The sequence below is a fragment of the Kogia breviceps genome, chromosome 4 (genome assembly GCF_026419965.1).
Source record: "Kogia breviceps isolate mKogBre1 chromosome 4, mKogBre1 haplotype 1, whole genome shotgun sequence".
In the NCBI taxonomy this organism is placed as follows: Eukaryota; Metazoa; Chordata; class Mammalia; order Artiodactyla; family Physeteridae; genus Kogia; species Kogia breviceps.
This window is the reverse complement of record NC_081313.1, coordinates 161,422,725-161,441,938: the sequence shown is the minus strand read 5'-3', so window position 1 is coordinate 161,441,938 and position 19,214 is coordinate 161,422,725. Positions and strand designations below refer to the sequence as shown.

Genomic DNA, 19,214 nt, shown 5'->3' with positions numbered 1-19,214 from the left:
GTTGCCTTAGTCTACACTGTAAAAACTAAGTGAAATCCAAAAATACCTTTGAATTGGGCAACTTAGAGGTACTAGATCTAATCATGCTAAGAAGACCCAGTAGATGAATAGATAAACTTGAAGTAGATAAATCACTACTTGTGCATAGCACCCAGTCAAACATTTTGAGGGAACTCAAGGGCACAATTTTAGTTGTTTAGTAAAATAGACAGCCTGTCCTTATGAAAAAGCTAACAAGCTGGAAAAGTGTACAGCGCCAGTGTAACCCTAAATAGTTCTGGAATGACTCCTCAGTGTCAAAGATCTCTTCCACAAAAGACAAACTGGTGGGAACTATTAATTTAAAATGTAGAAGAAATAGTCATAATTTTATAAAGGAAAATCATAGTTATTTATTTTATTAATTTATTTATATCATAATAATATTATTAACACAACTTTATGGGTAAGTACTATTATCTTCATTTTGTTGAAGAGAAAACTCTACACACCAAGTGAAATGTATATATATTATGCAAATATTTAGGGAATGTATTAAATGCAAAGACATGAACTCTGTCTTCCAATACAAATGAGAAGTTAAACATAAAAGCACAATATAGAGAAGAAAAGTGCTATGAACTCTAAGAGAGGTAATATAGTATGGAGATTTCTAGAAGGAGGATATTACTTATTGTTGAGGTTAGTGGAGTGTTCTTCATTCTAGAGAAAGTGTTTGACCTGGGTCTTACAGAATGCATAGCATGTGTTTATACTAGGAAGGTCTGAGAGGCATCTTGACAAATGATAAATATTGAGAAAATAAGAGAAATATAATATTTAAAAATGAGTCAAATCATTTTTTGTTTTACTATTATCCATACACAGATGATGTGATTGTACCTAACCATAAAACGAATGAACCAAATCTTTTAGAATTGACAAAATAATTTAATAAGTTAGAAGATATACATGTCAATAGCTTTCTTAGACATCATCAACATCCAGTTAAAAAATGTGTAAGGAAACTATCTTGTTCACAAGAGCAACAAAATTTAAAGAGTCACAGAAATAAACTAAATAAGTTATCTTCAAAAGAGGAAACTATAAAACTTGAAAAAAATAGGACTTGGATTCATGGAGAGCCTTGCCAAGGTAAATATGGAAATATTCAAGATGGGAATATTTCAATTCTCCCTCAGTTGTTTAAACAATAGAAATCAGTGTCAGTCAAAATCTCATTTTTTGGTGGACTATGGAGGAATATAATTTACAAAAAGTATTCTAAATTTTACATGGAAGAATATGTGTATAAAGAATGCCAGGAACATTTTCAAAAGCAATAATAATGAAGGATCATCTTCCCTATTATGATGGCCCAAGAAACACAGATAAAGGAAAGTTTCCCAAAGTAGTGGGAGGATGGAAGCAAGATGGGATGCATTTTCACTCTTAAGTGAAGATGGGATGCTGGTTCTACAGAAACAATAACATCTAGAACAGATTTGTTCACTGCACCCCAAGGCTAGAAGATGCTTTTAATAAGCACATTTAACAATGATGAAAAAATGTGACTTCAAATAAGAGTCAATTTAAGTTACCATCAAACTAGGAAGAGCTTAAAATGTTCATCTAAAAGGTTTATTCTTTGTGTGAAAGAACATACAGCATCAAGGTAAGCTAGAATATTGGGGATATTTCCTAAAATACTGATACGGATGGAAAGGACATTAAGTGGACCTCATGTCTCCTGATACCCCATCAAGAATGATTCGATAGATTAGGTATTTCTTCCTTTAGGGTCACACTGCAGTGGGAATGTCCTATAATACTTGCAGATTGAGCTCAGTGGGGAGAAAACATCTCAATGTGTCTCCTGTACTTGGCAAGAAAGAGATGCAGCATTATACTTAAATTGTGAAACTCGTTTTGGCTGAGAAAGCCAGGTCTTGAAATGTGTTGCCAAGAGAGTAAAATGATACAAATATGCATGCTGAATTATACATAAATATGCATATATACATAGCCATCCACACACACCACGTTTAGATGATAAATAGACCAAAGATTGGTATTGAGCTATCGAGATACATAGTCCAAGGGTAGTCTAAGAGGGCTCAGGATGCACTGTACTTTGGGAGAACATTAAGCCCACATACACAGTAGCATGTTTTCCAGAACCCATTTAATCTGGGTTCAAAGGGATTTAAGGCTCTTGAACTGTTAGGACTTGAAAGATGAGAATGGGCTGCCTGTGACACGAGTCACAAATCTTGAACATATGGAAGGGGCTGACTTGCTGTGCTCTGCAAATGAGAAATGTGTCTCTCTTGACTTTTTAGGAGGTGTTATGTGCTGAGACACCGGGAAAGAACAGCTCTACCAGCAAAGCCTGAAGTGAGGCACACGTTTTTCACAACACCTTGCAATTTAAGTTTGAGGCTGAATCTAAGGTGCTGGAAAAGAGGTCAATTGTAACAAAGGGGAAAAGAGCCCTACAGCTACACTTTTCACCATCAAAGCTTCTCAACCAGATTTATATTTCAAACTGGAGGCAGAAAAGGATTTAAGGAAATAGTCTAGTTTCCCTCTAAACAAAACAAAATGAAAATATTAAGGTGTATTCTACCTTGTAAAACTGACAACTGACACTAGGATAAGTTAGCTTTGAAAACCTTGGGGGTGACATGAGGGTGGGATCTGGATCATATAAAGGGCTATTTGATTTTACTTTAGTTTTAAGCTATAGTAAAACAACTAAAGGTCAAATGACAAAGGATCCCTAACGCTTCCATTTTCTCCTTCACTTGTAATTTTTTAAGTTACTGATGGCTTGTATCTTTCGCTCTCTTCTCTGAGGCTGTGAAATATACAAAATGCCAGTGAACTGAAGCAGCTGAGCAATGTTTACATTAATAGTGCTGGGAATTAACTTCATCAGGTAGCACTTGTTGCCTTATTAGGTAACAGTGGAAATAATTTGGATCTCTAATTGCTCTCAGGAACAAGAGGGAACACCTGCATCCTCAGTCCTCCCTCATTTCCAAGGCAGACTTATGGGATTCTTCACCAACTAACTAGTATTATGCCTCCTCAGATCAATAATTGCAGTCCTTAAATTCTACTCCCTAGGAGAGTATTTTCCCCCTCCTCATAAAATCACCTTTCACTTGTCCCTCTAAAATATATATCTTAATGAAAAAATGGGCCCAAACAAATGAGTTTCTCTTTGGATGACACACTGGTCTGGCTTGTGGACAGAAAATGAGGTACAACCTGAAGGCGGTGTTGATGAAAGTGATTAAAACAAGAGCTTTGACAGGGCAATAACTATAAAATCTTGCTGCTAGTAATAATCTCAACAATACAACGGCAATACCAGAGCACCATATGTTACAGTATAGCAATCCATCTCTATGAGTCACTTACTTAAGCAGGTTCCAGAAGCACCTATCATTATTTTTAAGTGGGGAGGAAAGGACACAATTCCATTGCTGTGCTACATTACTCACTCCAGTTCAATCCTTCATCTGACTTATTTACTTTCATGAAAAGGAATCTCTATGTAGTTCAAACTATTAGATCAGATACCATGAGATCCATAGTTTACGTTTTTGTTGCTATTCTTTGGATCATTTATTCCTTATCCTGCAGCCTTCTAGGGAGCGTGAACTTTCTTTTTAATGATCAATTTTAATTTGAACAACAAAAACACTTCTGAAATTTGTTAGTAATTATTTAATCATATATATGTGTATATATAATAATCCATAATTTATCATTATTGTTTGTAAGAGAAACTCAATACGTACAGCTGTAGTAGCAGATGGGATTTAAGGCCAGAACAGTAACCAACAACAACGGAAGGACAAAAAAAAACAAAACAAAAAAACCAAAAAACAACTTGGCAAAAGAGAATCTTTAGAACTTAACAATAATAAAGGTAACTTGTCTTTAAATTGTGTTGGGCCTTGACAAAGAGAGTATCTTACATTAAAAGCAAAGGAACAAGTTTAACCAAAGTAATTATTACCAGGTTTCAAGTTTGCAAAGCAAGAAATATTGATAATACACAAATTGTGTTGCTGGAGTGAAAGGAAGAAAATCATTTTCCCTAGCAAATATTTGTTGGAAATACCATCTAGGAGCTAGTATTTAGCTTATAAATTTAATGATTTTAGTTGCAGAAAGGCTTGCTTTACTTTGTGTGCTGTATCTATATTAATAAACTATTGGCCGTAACTGGGCAAGTTACATTATGTTTCTATGACTCAGTTTCCCACTCTGTAAAATGAGGATAATAATAATACCTACCTCAAAGCATTGTTGTGATTAAATAGTTAATATACATAAAGTGCTTAGAAAAGATCCTGGATCATAGTAAAAGCACTACAAGTAGTTGCTGCTGTTGTTTTATTGTTGTTATTTACAGGTGTTAATTATGGAGTCAGAGCAGATTTAATTCAAATCCTAGACCACCAATTACTAGCTGGGTGATAGTGAGATCAATTGACATATTATTTAACCATTTTAAGCCTCTGTAAAATAGGGACAATAACTGTCTTCCTCCAGCTAGGAAGAGTAGATGAGCTCATTTACGGTAAGCCCTTACACCTGTGTCTGGCACCAAGTAAATTTAGCTATTTTTAATAATAGTGAAAGTGCGGGTATGGTCACATTCTTTGTCACATTAAAATAAGAAAATTAATATATTCAGGTCAATAGAATTTGCTTGTGTTTTCTAACCTTTTCATTAATGAATTCCACCAAAATCAGCTATCTTTTCCCTGAATACATCCAGACAATCCCTGATTGCTTACATCTGATATGGGACTTTCTCAAGATTTGATGACAATATCTGACACAAATAAATGATTGTATAGGAATAGGTGCAAATACTTCTTCTCAAATGTAAGGTAAAATGGAGCTGGCTTTTAAGGATGAGACAAGGGGCAACATACTCCGTTTTATGCACTTCTCCAGCAAGGTGGTATTTCCAACTCCACAGCAGATGGGAAAAAAAAAAAAAAACTTGAGGACAGCTTGTTAGAAAAAGACCCAGACTGCGAAGTCCATCACATCTCTCTTTTTCTTTCCTCATTAATTCTCTGATCCTTATTCCATTGTATAACTTAACTATCTCTATAGGCAAAAAAAAAAAAAAAAAAAAAAAAAAACCTGTATCTAGTTCTCACTACCACCCTTTAGAGGCTTGTACAGTTCTTGAGGCATAAGCCAAGAGGTTTTTCCTAAATGAGAAGCCGGCAGGAAACTTTCACCTGCTCGGCAGGCGAGCAACACTTGTCAGTGAATCTCAATGAACTCAGTACAACTGCTCTTTTGTTTCAGTGTTTGATGTTGCAGGTAGAGAAGATATTTCACTCCTATGAGTACTATAGGTCAGACTACCTCATTCAAACAGAAAATATCACCAAAGATTTAAAAGAAAAGGATGAAAGGGAAAATATGGCTATACACAGAAGGAAAAAATGTGTTTTATTTGGTTTTTACATAGATAGAATATTAGCTACTTAAATCAGACTGACAGAGATGTGCACTACATCTGTTTTGTACTCCCCTATCTTTCACTCTTGTTGAGAGATATCTCCCATGGATAGCTCACACTGTTCACTTAGGGTTTCTTTTCTAATTAATGATTAATGCCATCTCCTAATTACAGAGTGGCAGACTCTGTAACATGAAGAATAGTCAGAAACTTTGAATTCCTGTGGTTTTCTTTTCAGTCTGTTATTAATTTGTGGGGCTAATACATAACTTTACCTTACATTATCCTTATCTGAAACAGGTAACAAAATTCTAAAAGAAAGAAGGGAAATTCTGGAAAGGAAAGCCCCAGGCCCCATTTGGGTGGCCTGTGTGCCAGATCCAGACCACAGAGCTACTTCTGCTGGCAAATAATTTTAAAAGGTTTGGATTATAATGCTAATATTTAAGGAGTATTAAGAAGTAGTGATGTGGATTTTTAGTTTCTCTTGAAAAACTTGAAAATCTGGCATTATTATACTGGAACACCTGCATGGTGAAAGTTGGCTAAGTATCTACCATTCCTTTCAGATGGATCATTTGCTCTCCAGTTTACTAGAGATTCTATATTGTCCTCTTTTCTAATCTATCCTGCCTCTTATTCATTTACTATAGTTAAATGGTACCTGTAAGCCTTCGGTTTTAAGACTCCCTACCTCCAATTATCAAAAGGCAAAACCCTTCAACATCAAATAAACTAAAAACTAACCAAACACAAATGACCGTGTAGGTCACTCTGTTACTGCTGCTGGGGTTACACTGACCAATACGATCATCTCTGTTCCCAAGGAGAATCTAGAAATGATGATCAAAGGTACTCCAAAGATAATACAAGTAGTGCTATAAACCTACTAGTGCAGCCCACAATGACCTAGGATTTTGGACATAGGAGAAGGCAACAGGAAAAAAGTTTGTAAACTACTCAAAGGATGTTTCTAGATAAGCTCTGTCCAGAGAAATATAATGCAAGACACAAATGTAATTTAAAAATTTCTAGTAGTCACAGTAAAAAAGAAAAAGAAAAAGACATACTTGAAATTCATTTTAATAATAAATGTTATTCAGTTCAATAAACCCAAAATACTGTCATTTCAATGAGCAATCAATATACAAATGTTAATGAGATATTGCACTTATATTTTTCATACTAAATCTTTGAAAGACAGTGTGTATGTCTATTTATGGCACATCCCAGTTGAGACGGGCCACATTTACAGCCCTTGGTAATTATGTGTACCTGGTAAAGAAGAACATTTCCATCATTGCAGAAAGTTCTGACAGTACAGCACATTCCAACCAGAGGGAACCACGGAAATGCAGGCATACCAGATATATGAAAGCTCGAGTAATCTTCTGCAAATACTATGTCTATTTCAATTTGATTACAGGTCAGAAGCATAAAAGTAATAGGCATAGGTCAGATGCTTGGGAAATTAGTCAAATTTTTTGACTACAAAAACACTACCAGGAAGTATTCAGACTGGCTTAAGCCATATACACTATTGATGCTGAATAATGAATGTGTGACAACCAAAATTTTTAAATTTCTAAGAAAATTTTCCAATCCAATAGTGATAAATGCCCCTTTATGTATGAAATTTTTGGCTTATATAACTGAACAGTCCAGAGATAGCTCTAACCTCTGGAATAGGTGGAATTAGGTACTTAAGTCATGAATTCAGAACTCAGTCTTGCTGTGTTTTGCTTTGCTTTATTTCTCCATTTATTAAGTATGTTGTGTTCTTGATGGCAAGATGGCAGGCAGAAGTTCTAGACTTTCTTCCTATAACCTTAGGTGTCTCAAGCTTTACTTATAGTAGTTTTGTCAAATCAACAATTTAAGTCCATAGGCTCTAATTAGTCAGGTTTAGATTATCTACTCATCCATAAATTAATTGCAATAGCTAAGGGAGTATCTTCTCATTGAAGAAGCCTAATTCCAATACTTCCTCTTGAATTCCAGGGTATGATCAGGTTATCTGATTACAGGTAGGTTGATTGACAGTCATTATTTAAAGGAAAAATGAAGTGCTCTTACCTGAAGGTTAATATATGGAAGATGGGTAGGCAAACCCAACTAATCTTTACTAGGTTAAATTGTGAAGAATTTTGGACACTATACCATAACTTTCAGATCAATAACTTTTTGTTAATATCTGGTTTTGTTCCCATGGTTAAGTTGGAGCCTCTAGAAAGCCTGCATGTTGAACAGTCCCCTGGTAGTTAACAATTCAGGGCAACAATTCAGCACGCATAACTTGCATATTATACAGATACCAGTAGACAAATTCTTCAAAGAAACACAAAACTGTTAAAATTCTGCAATATAAGTGGTTGAAAAGTGGAAAAACTCAGTCTTTCAATAGATTGGCTACTCTAACTTTGAATAGTTTATCTTAATGTTTGAACTAATTAGTTAAGATATTATGTCTTATTAATAAGCTATTATGATCACTTTCCTTAAAACTCTATTGTACTATTTCCAGGTAATTTCTAATCGCTTTTAAATTTTTTCACTAAATTTATTCTTGAGTATTTCATTTACGTGTAAGTAGATAAAACATCATGCATAAGTATTCTGTGATAACTACACCTAGGTCTTACAAGTTAGAGTTTATACAACCATGATTTATTACTTCCGAATGATTTCTTTCCAATAAGGTTCTTAGGTGTTCACTTGCTTTCAAAGTTATTTTACTTTTAAAGAGTTCATTCTATTTGATAACACATTTTAATTTAGTCATATACAATGACATTTTAGTGTCAAATAAAATATTCAATACTTTGAGATAAATTTATCATGGACTTATATATACTACCAAAATAGATAGCTAGTGGGAAGCAGCCGCATAGCACAGGAAGATCAGCTTGGTGCTTTGTGACCACCTAGAGGGGTGGGATAGGGAGGGTGGGAGGGAGACGCAAAAGGGAGGAGATATAGGGATATATGTATATGTATAGCTGATTCACTTTGTTACAAAGCAGAAACTAACACACCATTATAATGCAATTATACTCCAATAAAGATGTTAAACAATTTAAAAATTTAAACATTTTTAAAAAAAATTTATTAAAAGCGTTAGTGGGAAAACACTTCCAATTTATATAGCTTGAATTTGGTTAACTCATAGCACTGTTTGTAATAAGTACCCAAAAGGTTTTATTAATTATATCATAATATAAAATCTAATTTTAATAAATTAAAAAGCATTGTACTGTACTGCATTACATATGATATGAAGTTAGATTTTTAAAATAATATCATGAATTTGTACCATATTCCAAGTGATAATTTTTAAATTAGATTGTTGTCATGTAATCATTTGTCTTTTGATAATTTGCAAATGCCAACTATATTATTCTAATAATAAGCATAAATATAATATAAAAGCATAAAGTTGTATAGCAAGAGACTAGGTCTACAAAATTGCAATTACTTAGGAAATTTAGAGTTTAAAATCAGCTTCTGCTAAGTCCTGATTTAATTCTTATTTAATAGAAAGTGAAGTACCCAACAAACTGCTTTACATACTTTTATAGGCAACTAGGACTAACATTAACATATAATTTTAAAATTATATTTTTATTCCATTATTCCCAAATATCCAGAGTGTCTTGAGTCTCTTATCTTAGAGAAGAAGATTATTGAGGCGATTTTGCAGAAGAATAAATGAACACAGTATTTTAGCCTAAACTATCAAGGAAATTAAGGACTCTGCATGTGTTTATTGAATGAATTATCATAAAGCTTTACTATTAAGAAAGTGCTGTAGAATATCACTCATTTAACCTTCAATATTGCAACTGTAATGTTAAGAAACCATTATGTGCATTTTAGTCACTCAATAGACAACTGTTGAATAAATCAATGTGTACTCAGCAATGGTTATCTTTTTGTTTTTCTTTCTTTTTTGTTATTGTTGTTGCTGTTATTACTATTCTATTTTAATGCAGAGTATTGTGCCAAGGTAGAATAGTTTCAAATGAAGACAAGCCAAAGTAAGAGGTTTACTCTAGTTCAACCAAAGGTACTGAATGCCAACATTTCCTGCTCATAATGAAAGGTAATATTTTGAATTGTTTGCTTCTGAATACTGGTTTGAAACTCTTTGGAAGTTCTCCAGGTGCAGGTTAGCTATCAAAGTTTATGGAGCATAATTTTAACTTAGATCTTGGAAAAATTCAAATTCCCATACTTAATTCTAACTCCATAGGACTAATTCTATAAGGACTAAGAATCTGTATTTTAAACAAGTAACCCACATAACTTTTTAGCTGGCAATTCTCAGACTGTATAACAAACACTGTACCTACCACTTAAATATATAATAATCTTTAGGCAACACTTGTTTTGTACCCTACCTCCATTCCCCACCCCTAGAGCCATGGTCACTGAATTATACTTAACGTTATGTACTTAGCTCTAATCAAAGGTAGTGACACAAAAATTGACTATATAAAATATTACATATATTCCTTAAAACAACTATCAAAGATGTTATAAAATATTGTATTAAACATATTTAATGTATTTAAAATATTGATTGCTTCTTGAACATCAAAAAGAAAACTATGTTCAGCTGTAATACATGTAACAATTATCATTAGTATATTTCATCCTTTTGTTCATCATGATAAGTGCATGTGTGTATGTGTCTCTCTCTCTCTGCCAATAACAAATGCATATCAGAATCACCAGGGAAATAGTTTGAAAATCCACAGGCCTATCCACTCTACTGGAATGGAATCTTATTGAAGGTGTCCTCTAATATTAATTTGAAAGTGTTTTCTAGGTATTTCAAACTTTGACCCCCTCAACTAAATGAGAACCACAGCTATAGGCAGTGAGTAGATATCATCCCCACAATGCAGATTAATAAAATTACTACTCTGCTCTCAAACAGTTCCTGCCAACAGATCTGCATGCATTTATAAATAAAACTCATATAACAAATTCCAAATTCTCCTCTAAAAGAAAAATTCCTGTTTCCTCAACTCATAATACTTTGGACACCAACTGTGAGGATTTTTCTTGCACATCGAGCAATTCTGACACTAGCTACCTGGAGTTAACTCAGAGCGCACAAATTAAGGTCTTAGTCCCACAAGACTGTCCCTCATTTCAGATACCAATTGCAAGTCCAGGCCTCCCATACTTCAGCCAGCTGTAAAAAGGGAGTTTGCATGACCCTCTCCTCTGGTTCAATAACTTGCTATAATAGCTCACATAACTCAGAGAAAAGCTGACATTTACCAGTTTATTATAAAGCATATAATAAAGAATACCGATGAACAGTCAGATGAAGAGGTAAATAAGGCAAGATATACAGGGTGTGCACGGAGCATCCATGCCTTCTCTAGATGGTGATGCCTTCCGATGACCTCTATGTGTTCACCAACCTGGAAACTCTCCAAATACTTTCTTTTACAGTTTTTATGGAGGTTCTATTACTTAGTCATGGTTGATTTGATTAAATCATTGGCCACTGGTGATTAACTTAGTCCTCAGCCCTTTGCTACACCCTAAGGGTGGAAATTGGGGCTGAAAGTCCCAACCTTCTAATGACATGATTGGTTCCTCTAGCAACTAGCCCCCATCATCTAAGAGTCACCTCTTTATCATAAACTCAGGTATAGTTGAAAGGGGCTTATGAGTAACAAAAGATGCTCTTCTCACCTCTATCACTTAAGAAACTGCAAGGATTTGGGGAGCCATGTACCAGGAACCGGGGATTGAAAAAAATTATGTATTTTTTATTACATCACAATACCACATTCTCCAATAGCACTGTTGAGTAATTTTTTTTTTTTTTTCGGTACGCTGGCCTCTACTGCTGTGCCCTCTCCCTTTGCGGAGCACAGGCTCCGGACGCACAGGCTCAGTGGCCATGGCTCACGGGCTCAGCGGCCACGGCTCACGGGCCCAGCCGCTCCGCGGCATGTGGAATCCTCCCAGACCGGGGCATTTACCCTCGTCCCCTGCATCGGCAGGTGGACTCTCAACCACTGCGCCACCAGGGAATCCCATGTTGAGTAATTTTTGATGAGATTTTCCAAACTAATGGTTTTACGAAGACATGAATGGAAAAGAGTATTACACCCGATAAAATTTCTTTGTTTTGACTGTTCTTTTCAAACTTTCTCGCTCTCTTACTGAAATCTTTCCTCTATCCTAAAGCATCTAATTCCCTCATCCTACATCCTGACATACCATTCTGATGTACAGTAACTGAGTCCTCACATTGGCATCCATCCACTCCCATCCTCACAAGAACAAAAGCTGCTCTTCTTCGGATCTACCCTCCTCTTTAAAGAACAAATTAATTTTTCTTTTCTGTCACTTCAGTAAAATGGAGTTCGCTAAAACATATGCCTGAAAAGAACGTAGTGGAGTCAATTATGTTATTATATTTAAAGTTAGGAGGTATCAAGGAAAGAAAGTTGTTACATAAAAGTGGATCAGAAAATCAGAGTGTCAGAAAGAACAAGGTTCCTATACATTATCTAGAACAATTGGGTCTGCTGGGGTTGGAACAATGAGGGTGGTATTGTCTCTTGGGACACCTACTGTTTAGTTCAGGCCTTTAGTTCACATACCTCTATGAAGCTGACAGACATAATAAAACGAATCTATTCATTGAACAGCTAAATATTTAGAGTAATATTTGGACATTTTGGAAAAAAGCAACAGATATTATGATAATTCATGAATTTCCAGAAAATTTCATTAAAAAGTACAGAAAAATGATTCTTAATCCTGAGTGAAGTATTCACTGAAAACCTCAATACCTTAATTTCTATGTTTGTGGAATACACGTCACATTGAAACATCTTGCATTTCTCAGCATTCCTTCCTTTGGACATTGGTCAACACAGGTACTTTTAAATACTAAAATAGTCTCTAAATACCTACATTCTAGGAAAATAGAAATGCTCTAGCCCTGTATCTTTTTCTTTTCCTAATAAAGTATAGACTCTATTATGATGATGACACATATGATAAACACAGCCATAAAATATAAAGAATGAACTATTAAAAAATAAAGATTTATTTCAAATACATTGCTCTAGCTTAAGTAACCAAGCACTTAGGCAAACACTTCCTATGTTTAGGCATAAGCAATCATTTTGCTACGCAAGGTCATGTTTGGAAATGATAATCCAAGTCGAAGTATTTTGCTCCTAGAGTCTTCATTCAGAGTATTTTCCAGTGGTGTCACAAGTAGATAAATGCACCTAATTACTAGATTGTACATCCTGATATATGTTTATTTGACTATGCAAAGAACCCACCAAATGTATAATTTTCCCTTCTTAAAAAAACATAGTAATTTAAATGCAAAAGATATGTTAATCAGCATTATCATTGAGATTTTTCATATGTCAAGTTAGGATGCTTGGAATGATCATTTCGCTGTCAGCAATAAAGCAGCTTACACTGGAAATCCATTACGGAAATATCTCAACAATCTCAAAAAAATGGAACTCAAAGTCCCCCTGTCAGCAAGCATGGTGCTGGCTTTTATATAATAATAATAATATGGCACCTACAAACTATTTCCAACAAGAGTAGGGAAAGAAAGGTAGAACCCAGGCTATAATACTGTAGAAAAGAGTTGATAAAACAATAAGAACACAATTTGAAAATGAAGGAAATAAACAGAATATGTTCTTCCAAATTACTGTACAAGTTATTCTGAAGCACAAGTAGTCATTGCAATAGAAAAATTTGAAGTGGAGGGGTTTTAATCATATGATGAGTAGTGGGGACTCACCAGTGTAAGGGTGCTCCTATTAACATTTCTTGCAGTACTTGTTATTTTAATTTGGCTGAAATAAACTATAATGCCCCAGACCAGTGATAGAACTATATAGGTTGGCAGCTTTTTTCCCTTTAGGAAAGAGATCCATTAAGAACGCTACTATTTTGATTTAAGAAAAAAAGGACTGTTACTCATTTTTATCAATGCAACATAGTCTGGAAACACTTCTTCTGGTGCCCCCTCCATTAAACTATCACATGTTAGATGTGTATTTTATCTTCAGACAGCAAAGTTTCATTTGGGGGCTTGTTTTCTAACTAGGAATTGACCCAAAAGTGCCTCTGATCTCCACCTCTGCCTTCCCCACTTCTCTTCCGAAGTTTTGAAAACTCTAAGGCATTGTTATTTTGTTATACATTTTAATTAATTAATGAGGTGAGTATGTATAAACATACCTATATCCTTTAAAAATGCAATCATTTCATTCCTGATACATTCAACTGTGTACTTTCTAAATAGAAAACAATGCACTGAATGTATGAGGTTTCAGTGTAAATGTTATTCCTCTTAAGTTCAAAATTAATGTAAAAAATGCATCTAAAATTTTATAAACTGGTAGAAGAAACAGAAGTGCTATTTTTAAAAGTCTAATTATTTTACCTGGGTATGGGCTGAATTTCAGCTTGTGAGTATACAGATGGAGACCTCTTAGGGATAAAATGTGTTAGTTCAGGAAAGAGGCCGTGAAAGCTTGAGCAAGGGGGAGCTTGCAGTGGGATTCTTCAACAAATGGGTAGAAGATATGAAAGTAGAAACAAGAGTGTAAATGCCGAATTATGTAATCAGAACGGAAAAAGAGATGAGGGATCAAAAAAATAATGATGTAAGTGGTAGAAAGCCAAGAGACCTAGAGAACAGCAAAATTAGAAGAGAAAAGAGATAATAAAATGAAAGATGATTAGCTCACATTGACATATTCTAAATCAATGGCAAGCATATTTGTTTAAAATGTAGAGATCTACAGTTCTAGATGTGTGAGTGAGAAAGCATGAAAGCAGTGGAAGAGAGACATAGTTACAGATTTATGCCTCAGTATTCTCAGAGACTAAAGAGTGCTTTGGTCTCTCAAAAGATAAAATGTAAATATTATAGAGAAAACATAGTATACATATATCGAGTCAGAAAATTTTCTATTATAAAACCTTATAAACTATGCCAAGAGACTGAATATTCAAGTAATATGATAATGTTGATAAATAGTTCTGCAACTTCAAGCACCATGGTTTGATAATGTGACAGATTCTGTGATACACACAACGAAAGCTTCCTCTTAACTCCAAGAAATTGAACAGTGAAATATCCTCAGAACAAAATTGAAGTTTGATCTTCTATTTTCTATTCTGTAAAATCTTTAACCTGCCTGTTTTCCTCAGAAAACTCACTTGGGTATTGCTACTATGTTGCAACTTTTAAAGAAAGGATTGAACTAATGACTTTGGTTGGTGTTTCTCCTCCCACAATCCTTATTATAGCAAGCTGACCTTAGATGATTCTACCTCTGTCTTACGGTTCTACATCAAATTCATCTGAATCCAAGCTCCATTTCTTTTCAGGAAATAGATCTATAACTGGCCCTGGAGATGAACAAACTTACTGTGAAATATCCCAGAGGAGAGAAAAAATAGCCAAATTATATATGGGGAAATCTAAGAAGCAGACTTTTAAAATAAGTGCCATTATCCTGATGTGGCTTTCCTAGAAGTCAGCAAATCACACACACAAAAAAACCCCCAAAGCCTAGAATTTGACAAAGATTCTTTGCTTGATCAAACTTTAGTCAGTCTCCTCAACCTTCATCTAGGTACATCTATGCATTTCCTTGCAAAATCTAGTTTTAGCAAGAACCTTGGTAAGTCAGTTTAAACATAACCTCCCAACCCTTGATAGATGATCGGGTTCCTTATCCTCCACCATCCCTCAGATGATGTGTGCTTTCTCTGGCCTGTATTCAGCAAAAATTCTGTTAGGTCATTTTATTCCCCTTACTCTTGATTCTTCCTCTTGGTAATTTTTTATTCGTTGACCCCCCCACCCTGCTCCTTGGCAGTAAATTTTCACTCGCCCATGCTGTATTAGTAGTTGAGTACAATCTCTATCCCCAATGGTGAAATCCCATTGCAGTGGTCCCCGAATCTATGGCCATGGTCCTTAATAAAGTCCTCCTTGCCATCTTTAACAAGTGTCACTGCATATGTTTTTTCTTTAACACCTTCTATTATGCTGAAGCTATCTCCCCAATGAAGATGATGGGACAATAGTAACTGAAAGTAAAATGCATTTTACTCTGCTTTAATTTTCACAAACTGAATAGCCCCCTTTTCCAGAAAAAAACAGAATCTTCCTGCTCATAGAGGTTCAGTGGCTAGATGCAGAAGTATCAAAATGGCTGTTGACAGACTACATCATTTAAAGCAAACTTCTTTAGAATAAATAGATCATCTGTAAAATTCCCAAAGAAGAGGCAATAAACTGTTGTATTTCCTATTGAATAAAATGATTCAATTTAGAAGGACTCTAGTAAGATCTTTCCAATTTTGAAAGTTAATTTTATGTATTTTTACATTTTAGAGATAAGAGAGAAACAAAACTTTCCTTCCTATGAAGGACATTTGTAGAAAATCTTAAAAGAAATGTAGGTTGAAGGACCTACCTGTGGTAAAGAAGAGATTTTCTGATGATTGGAGCCAAGATGAGGATTTCCTGCAGACTGAGGTTTCTTTAAGTGCTTCAGGGTCCCTGTCTGCTATTTTCTTATCTAATGTATCTTCACCTCTCAGCCCTTAATGACAGTGTTCTAAGAACCTAAAAGGGGGGGAAAAAGACATTTTTGAAAAGACTGCTGAGTTACAGCAAAGTCACCTTGTACTTGCTTCACATGTTGTACACTCAGGAATATAAAACAGAAACATCTTGTTACAGCAGTCAACTTGCTGAATATATAGTCAGAGTGAAGAGGCTACGACACATCCAAGTAATATAAAAAAGGGGAAAAAAGGCTCTCACTGTATGTACAAGGCTAGTTTCGTTTCAAGAATTGCTTTTACAAAGGATACTGCTGCATTTTGTTTGAGAAAGGAAGTGGCAGGCACGAGAGGAGATGGAGAGAGAAATGTAAGCAAGGTCATTATTCAAGACACATTTATGGATTGCCCACTATGCACAGTTACAATGACGAACAAGACTTAGACTGTCTTTCCGGAGTTTCCAGTGCAGCTGTGTAAAAGATAACAAAATATGCAATTATAATGCAATGGGATAAATGTGATGGTGGTAGGTTATGCTGGAGTCTACATGTTTCCTAGATTTGGAAGGCGAAAGAGAGTAAAGGAAGACTTACCAGGAGAAAAGAAAAAACTTACAACCAGAGAGCTGAAGGAAGTATAGCGGTTAACCAAATTAGAACACTGGAGACACAGGTATAGAAAATTTTATATAAGAAGAGGGAAGTGCAAGAGCTTAAAAGTGTAAGAAAGAGCTAAGTCTGGGAAGACGAGGAGACATATCTCACCTTGACTTCTATGCCCTGTTTAAGAGGAGGGACCTGAACCTATAAATTACAATCAGATTTTGAGCAATAAAAGCAATGCCTCTTAAAGCGTCAGGCTCACTGGAGGCCTTAAAATCTTACTAAATATCTTTACCAACTTTCTTTAAACTCATTAATAGAAGTTTTTCTAAAGTTAATCTCAAAGTGCTTAACTTTTTTTAATGTGCTTTTGGATCTAAATCAAAGAATAGATGTAACATATGTAATTTTTTTTTTAAAGAAGCCAGCTTTTATTTTTTAAAGACTGAACAAAGAAACAAGTTTTTCTTTGGATTTGGCTAAGCTGGGATGCTGATAAAATGGCTGTTTGCAAATGGACCATTTGTGTCCATGGAGTAACATATATAGGCACCCATATAAATATGCATACACATATGTAGACATATATATGCTTTTCTTTTCTTTCTTTATTTTGACCCTTCCATCTTTTGGAACTAGGCTGCCAAACCTAAATGTTTAGGAATTTGTAATATTTTTGAAAAATGAGTTATTTTTATCTAATGAAGATACGCAACAAGCAATTTAGCAAAATAGTAAAAAAAACCCGGCATATATCAAATATTAAAATCTACTTGACGGACTGAGGGGACAGCCGTGTGAACACACAGCAAGAAGGAAATCTTCTGCAAGCCAAGGAGAGAAGAAACCAAACCTGCCAGCACCGTGATCTTGAACTTCTAGCCTCCAGAACTGTGAGAAAATAAATTTCTGTTGTTGAAGCCACTCAGTTTATGAGACATCAGAAATACATCTACACGTGGAACTTCTCCTATAGAACACCCACCGAACGCTGGCAGAAGACCTCAGACCTCCCAAAAGGCAAGAAACTCCCCACATATCTGGGTAGGGCAAAAGAAAAAAGAATAAACAGGGACAAAAGAATAGGGACGGGACCTACGCCAGTGGGAGGGAGCCGTGAAGGAGGAAAGACTCCCACACACTAGAGGCCCCTTCGCGGGCGGAGACTGCGGGCGCCGGAGGGGGAAGCTCCGGGGCCGCGGAGGAGAGCGCAGCCACAGGGGTGCGGAGGGCAAAGCAGAGAGATTTCCGCAGAGGATCGGTGTCGACCGGCACTCACCAGTCCGAGAGGCTTGTCTGCTCGCCTGCCGGGGCGGGCGGGGCCGGGAGCTGAGGCTCGGGCTTCAGTCGGATCCCACGGAAAGGTCTGGAATTGGCAGAGTGAAGACAGCTTGAAGGGGGCTAGTGTGCCACGGCAGGCCGGGAGGGAGTTCGGGAGAAGTCTGGAGCTGCCGAAGAGGCAAGAGACCTTTTCCTCCCTCTTTGCTGCCTGGGCGCGAGGAGAGGGGATTAAGTGCGCCGCTTGAAGGAGCCCCAGGGGCGGGCGCGGAGCTGCCGAAGAGACAAGAGATTTTTTCTTGCCTCTTTGCTTCCTCGGGTGTGAGGTGAGGGGATTAAGAGCACCGTGTAGAGGAACTCCAGAAACGGGCGCGAGCCGCGTCTGTCGGCACGGACAGTAGAGATGGGTGTCAGACGCTAAGGTTGCTGCTGCCACCACCAAGAGGCCTGTGTGCGAGCGCAGGTCACTCTCCACACCGGCCCTCCCGTGAGCCCGTGCGGCCCGCCACTGCCGGGGTCCCGGGATCCAGGGACAGCTTCCCTGGGAGAACGCACGGCGCGCCTTGGGCCTGTGCAGCGTCACGCCGGCCTCTGCCGCCGTGGACTCGCCCCGCCCCCGTGCCACTCCCTCCCCCCAGCCTGAGTGAGCTGGAGCCCCCGAATCAACTGCTCCTTTAACATCGTCCTGTCTGAGCGAAGGGCAGTCGCCCTCGGACAACCTACACGCAGAGGCGGGAACAAGTCCAAAGCTGAACCCCAGGAGCTGTGCGAACAGAGAGGAGAGGGGGAGGTCTCTCCCAGCAGCCTCAGAAGCGGCGGATTAAAGCTCCACAATCAACTTTAAGTGCCCTGCAGCTGTTGAAAACCCGAATAAACAACGAATCATCCCAAGTTGAGGAGGTGGACTTTGGGAGCAAGATATACTATTATTTTCCCTTTTTTTTTCTTTTTGTGAGTGTGTATGTGTGTGCTGCTGTGTGAGATTTTGTCTGTATAGCTTTGCTTTCACCATTTGTCCTAGGGTTAGACCGACCCATTTTTCTGTTTTTTGTTTGTTTGTTTGTTTGTTTGTTTGTTTTTAAAGGAAATTTTTCTTCTTAATAATTATTTTTTATTTTAATAACTATACTTTATACTACTCTGTCTTCTCCCTTTCTTTCTTCCTTCCTTTCTTCCCTCCTTCCCTCCTTTCTCCCTTCCTTCCCCCTTCTTTCCTCCCTTCCTCTCTTCCTTCCTCCCTTTCT

The 19,214-nt window shown here is 36.7% G+C and overlaps 1 protein-coding gene across 1 annotated transcript in view; it reads right to left on the bottom strand.

Annotated features, from left to right (window-relative positions):
* The window catches only part of TENM2 (teneurin transmembrane protein 2), a 3,844,234-nt gene that overhangs the window by 2,839,337 nt on the left and 985,683 nt on the right, over positions 1-19,214 (bottom strand). Inside the window, exon 5 of the mRNA XM_067032280.1 lies at positions 15,997-16,148. The gene's annotated coding sequence lies outside the window, so the exon portion shown is untranslated. The remainder of the gene's footprint in view (positions 1-15,996; positions 16,149-19,214) is intronic.